This window comes from Cajanus cajan, chromosome 6 (genome assembly GCF_000230855.2).
Source record: "Cajanus cajan strain Asha chromosome 6, NIPB_CcT2T_4, whole genome shotgun sequence".
In the NCBI taxonomy this organism is placed as follows: Eukaryota; Viridiplantae; Streptophyta; class Magnoliopsida; order Fabales; family Fabaceae; genus Cajanus; species Cajanus cajan.
Window position 1 is genome coordinate 10,547,535 of NC_138522.1, and position 6,483 is coordinate 10,554,017.

At 25.9% G+C, this 6,483-nt stretch overlaps 1 long non-coding RNA gene across 1 annotated transcript; it reads left to right on the forward strand.

Annotated features, from left to right (window-relative positions):
* Positions 1 to 1,102: 1,102 nt before the first annotated feature.
* Positions 1,103 to 3,401, forward strand: LOC145958830 (uncharacterized). The gene is made up of 2 exons (XR_014434386.1): positions 1,103 to 1,406; positions 3,148 to 3,401. It is a non-coding gene; the product is annotated as an uncharacterized LOC145958830 (long non-coding RNA).
* The last annotated feature ends 3,082 nt before the right edge of the window (positions 3,402 to 6,483 follow it).

A 6,483-nucleotide genomic window follows, 5' to 3' on the forward strand; every position in this document is an offset into this window, starting at 1 on the left:
TCTTGAAGAATATTGTTAATATATGATTAAGATATTGGAAGTTTAATTACAACTTTTATTATGTTGAATTTTTTAAAAAGTTTATTTACAAGAATTGAATGTTTTGTAATATTTATTTATAAGAATTGTAATGTTAAAAACCTAACAAATTAATATTATGTTTATTTGTGTAAAATGTTATCTCTTTATTGATTTATTTACTTTATACATAAGTAAAATGCGGATCGCGGGCATGTGTATGAGTACATAGGTACTCAAGGGGTACAGGGATAGGAATTAAAATTGTTATCTACGCAAGTATGAGGTTGGATACATGTATTATTTTTAAATGCATGTATGATGACAAGTATGGGTACACATGCAACATTGTTTTATCTTTAAAAGCTAAAACACATGTACATGGTTTACTTATTTAAACAATAGACTTAAATGCATTTTTTTTTCCACAAGTATAATAATTGTGTGATTTTAGTTTCTCAATTTTTAATTGAACAGTTTTAGTCTTTTAAATATCGTAATTGTGCAATTTTAGTCATTCAATTTTTAATTAAGTAATTTTACTCTCTCAAGTCCTTCAAGTACTCTTTTGAATTTTCACCTATTTAAGTTACATATATTAGTAATTTTAGTAATAATAAATATATATCATTTAGTACATGAATAAAAATTATAATATATGTAACTTAAATATGTTAAAAATCGTATAATTATGATATTTGAGATATTAAAATTGTACAACTGTGATTGTAATACCCCAAATTTTCTACTTATATAATTGTTTAATTATTATTTATTTTTTTTATATTTAATGGGGTTATTTTCTTATAATTATTTTAGATAATTAAAAGGATTTTATAAAATATATTAGAGAATTTTAATACTTATGAGTGTTTTTAATTAAATAATAAATATTTGTAAAAAATATTTTGTATAATATTTATTAGAGAAATATATATTTTTATGATAGTTTGTTATAATAAATATTTTGAGAAAACTAAGTCATTATTATAACTATTTATATATATATATATATTAATATAATTCTGTTGGGAGAAATATACTTAGTTTATATATTATATGTTTGTTAATTATTAATTATTGTATTTTGTTAATATTAAAAATAATTTTGTTATAATTATTTGGATTAGGAGAAATATGTTTATTTAATATATTATTTATTTATAATTTTTAATATTTTAGGGAAAGGAAAAGATAATTATGGTTAATGTTATTGAAGGGTTAAGTATGAGTTAAGTTTTAAAAATGGAGTTACAATATTTTTTTTTATGTTTCTCATTTTTCATATTATGCTTTGAAGAACGGGAAGGAGAATCGGAGTTCGTAGGAGAAAACCCTAGAGATCCATGTCCTTTATCATGCATTCATTGAGGTATGAGATGAGATGGGTGAGTAATCTCGCTCTGAACATGAGATAATTGTGGGATAATGAGATTGACTCTCAATCTCTTTTTTGTTGTGTGTGTTGCATGAGGGGAAAACACAATTCCTATCTGTTCCTTAAATTTTTTCTTCTATATGATTCTTCATTACTCTAATTGATGATATTTATATTTAATTTTGTTCATTGAACTAATATTGTGGATCTTGGATTGTCTGTGAGTTCTTATGGGAACCCTAAGAAAATGCATTTTTGGTGATTGTATGAGAAGTTGAATGAGGATGTAATTATGTGCGTTATATGTGATGTTTGAATTATATATATATATATATATATAACTAGTTTTATGTAATTTGAATTGTTTGAGAATCTATAAGTGTTTGTAGTTATCATAGGAAACCCTTGTTTATAGAGCAAAGTGAAGATTGATGTTAATTGCATGAATATATGAATTTGAGGTTAGATTTGAGTAATTGAGGGTATAATAGAGCAATATTAGGCTATAATATATGTTTTTACTTATTAGATTCAGAGAATAAAGTTTGGGTGTGAATTGTGCCTTGTTATGAGAACTCTAATATGAATATACCTTAATATTTATCTGATTTCTTTGCGTGTGATTAATAAAATTGAGTTTTGATTGTTGAGTTAGAAAGTAGATATTTGGGGCTATAGTTTAGACTCAAGAATTACATAAAAATGTTAAGGAATGACTGACTAACTAATGTAAGTTAAAAGATGAACCTCATATTTTGTGCACGAAATGTAACATGCGTACTTTGTAAGTCTTTCAAGTAGACTTACATGACATAATTAGGTTTTGTAATCTTCATAAAAGTTATAGCTTTGGATGTTATCTTTCATAATGATTCTGTCTTGAGGTATATGAGATGATGTTGTGCAACTGTTATATTTAAATCGTAAACATGTGTAATCGTTGTACTAATTAATATTAATAACTAGTTGTGGTATTTGAGCATGCTATAAATATGATTGCGAGCTATGTATGAGTTGTAGTGATGTGATTCCTTATGTAATTGAATGCTAATATTTAATTGATATATTTGAATTGTTAATAGTTATATTAAGATCAATTGACAATGAAATGATATGATGATAAGACATGTGATATGTGAATTAGTGAGATCATATGAATTGTTATGCATGGAGTCTGTTTGACATGCATCATATGCATGAAAATGTTTTTAAATGTACGATATGAAATACATTGCCAAAGAAGGTTCCTTGTGTAAAAACTTGGGAACCAACTTGGGGATAGCTTGGTTTGGAAGTCCTAGTCTCACTTTTTGTGTGCATGGAGTGTATCTTGCGCGACTCAACTATTCCAACCAAAACCTAGTAGTATATCCTCCTAGTAAAAGTGTGTTGAAGGTGTGACCTAGCATGTACTCCTAGGCTACTTAATAATATATAAGTGTGATATGTGATGATTTTACTAGTACCACATGCATGATAAGATGTTCATAGTCCGTGTTCATTGCATAATACATCTTAATGTTATGTGGTATTTAATTATTATGTCATGAAAGGGTGAAATGAGTTATTATTACCAATCTTTCTATGTTGTGTGTGTGTGTATTTGTGTGTATATATATATGTGTGTGTGTGTGTGTGTGTGTATGTCTTATTTGTGTTTGCCTATCGGACAACATCTTACATCGTGAGTCAAAGTGAGATATTTCTCAATCCCTTTGATTTGTATTTGTCTCTATTGTATATTCTTGCAGGTGATTTACATCATGATGTTGAGGATGTTGTTGGTGAGGCCTAGTTCTTATAGTTGGGATTATGCTTTGTTAGGATGTAACATCGGGACTAAGTTAGGGATTATCTTTTTTTGTCATGTTTTGAAATAATTATTGGTTTTCTTGTAATAGATTTTATTGGAATTTTAGTTGATTTTGTTTTGTTGAAAATGTGATACCTTCTATGTTGAACACATTAAATTTTATTTATAAAAGACTTTTCTATTTAGCTTTAATGATTTGTGTGTTATGATATACGGGGTAGATGGTGTCAGTGATATTTAAGGAACTAAAATTATTTTGGAAACTAAAATCACATAATTGTGATACTTGATAGACTAAGATTGCTTGATTAGAACTTTAGAAACCAAAATTACACAATTGTAATATTAGAGGAATAAAAACACAATTAAGCCTAAACTACATTTTGCATTAAACTTTCGATTTCTAAGAATGTCTTATTTTTTTCATAATATAAATTAAAATTTATTAGAGTAAAAGATCAAGTCATTTCTCATTTAAATGAAGAAGAAGCAAAAGCAATAATAGATGAAGGAAGAAATCCTTGAAGCTTTAACAATCACTTACTCAAAAAGGACTATATATAGTAGAGGATACTCAAAGAGAGAACACAACTAAACCATTAAAATCACTTTTATATAATCTCTATGTTTTGCACACTGTTTTTAATATTTGTTTTTGATAGAATAATTTATTCTCTTATTTGTCATTCTTATTTGCTAGGAAGCCTACAAATGATTATTGTAAAATAATACTTGAATTGTTTAAAGCCTAGAGAGACTTTGTATGAAAGAAAACTTTCGTTTTGTTTTTGTTGAGAAAGGAATGACTTAATAAAAATACTTGTAAATAAAGCTAAAGCAATGGAACTTCTCTATTGTTCAAGAATTGGACATAATCTTAGTGGTAGAGACAAACTAGTATAAATCCTTGGTGTTGACCTCTTTAAGTTTTATGTGTTTGCTTGATATTGTTTGTCCATTATCTCTCACTTTCATCTATTGAGAAGTTTTAGTTTGTTAAAAGTTTAAGATAATATTCAATTCCCCTTCTAGTATTACTTTCTCCTAATAGTTTGACGTTGTTGAAGAGTAAAGTGAAGACACAAATAATAAAAAAGTAAGAAAAATAGATTAATTTCATTAAGCAAAGACAAGAAAAGCTTTCACATTAATCTACATGTGAAGTTTGGTTACAAAGCTTTGACTAGATTTCTACCTCCAAATAATTATAAAGTTCCTAAAGAGAGGTATGTTAAACTTTAGAATAAAAAGAAAAGTTCAACTAAGTTTTAACATTTTCGACATCAATAGCAACATCAATAATAACAACAATGGAGGTTCTTGTAGTTGATTCTTCCATTTCCCCTGAAGAGTTTTGACTTATCTATGATCTCATTATTTTTCACATTTTTGAGGATGTGGAAAAGTGACAAGTCATCACTAAGACAAAATGACATGAACCTACTTCAAAGCCTTGTAAAATCATGCATTGTGCTTTGCCATAATTTTTTGCTTAGTCGAGTCAAGGTTATGAGTTACAATTGGATTAAGCGCTTACCATTAGGGCAAAAGTTATAGCTAATAGTCAAGGTGTAACTCTTTTTACTTAATTGTAGTAGCTTAAGCGTCATATGTTGATTGTGACTTGATTCACATAGGCCTCCACCATGAGACAATTGATGTCACCTAATAAACAATATCCCCTTACCAATTGCACCTGCTAAGAATCAAGCATGCAACCTTGACTTTAATATTAATTGTTAGATTGAATGTTTATCACTAGACCAAAAGCTACAACTAATAGTTGGAACATAACCTTTCCCACTTAATTGTAACAATCCAAATGCCACATGTCGACTGTGACTTGACTCGCCTAAGCCACATGTCGACTATAGCAATCCAAAATACTTTCATTAAATGCATTTTTTTGAGTTCAAGTGAAATTCATTCAATTGATGTCTCTTAAAATACAAATACTCACATTTTTTAATGCAAAAACTTTGAAAATATTGATTACTCACTCCCTTTAATCAATAATTTAGGGTTATGTTTCAAAAGAAATATAAATTTAACATATTTATTAATTTTAACTAATTTTTTTTAATCTTGGTGAGTTAATTATTTAGGTCCTATAATAATAACTAGAGGTAGTATAATACTATATAATTTCTTATATATAAGAAATAAATTAGTATTATTTTGGTTTTAATTATAAGAAGCATATAGACTAAATTGTACTTTTGGTCTCTATTTTTATCAATTTGTAATTTTGATCCCTTTATTTTAAAATAGAGACATCTAGTCCTTCTATTTTTAAAAGTATGGGATTTTCATTTTATTGTTAATTTAATATTTATTAATCGTTAAATTTTAACGTTGTTTAGTGACTTGTTACCATTTAAGTGATTTAATATTTAATGATACCATGTAAGGATAAAAATTAAAAAATATATACAAAAAATTTCATATATGTATTTATATTAAATAATGATTAGTAGTTATTTTATTAATAAATCTTTTTTTTATGATGATTTTTTAAAAATTTTATATCCAAATTTCATATTACTAAATGTCACATCACTTATTAAGTATGAGTCAGCATTAAAACTTAATGATTATCTAATTTTAATTTGACAGGAGAACCAAAATTTATGTTACTAAATTTTTTATATTCAAATTTCATGTTATTAAATGTCACAATAATTAAGCATGAGAAAATGTTAGAATTTGATAATTAACTTTTTAATTTGATAGGAGGAATAAATATCTCAATTTAAAAATAAAAAAACCAAAATTATGGACCAATAAAAATAAGGAGACCAAAAGTACAATTTAACCAAACATATATTTACTTTTTAAATTTAATAATTAGCATGATGTAAAATAATGTATTAATTAGCAATTTTCCTTTATAACCTTAATTCATTATGAGTCTATTAATGAATCATTCACTCATGTTTCATAAAAGTAGATGTATTTATTGGGTTATTAACACAATACTCCCTTTGCACTTGTATATAAGAAGAAAAAAAAAACTGAACTTTTTTAGATTCAAATATAATTAAATTTCAACTAAGTCAGTTTTATTTAATATTTCTTATAATTTAGATTATTTAATTTTGAGTATTTTTTTAATAAGATTTTAAATGATTAATTAAAAATAAATAATTAAATCATTTTCATTAATAGCTAGAAACATAGGTAGAATTTATTAGACTTAACCGTTGGTATTTAATATGATAATTAAAGATATCCGGAAAGCATAATAAAGGTAGGGCTAATGAAAGCGGGGCAA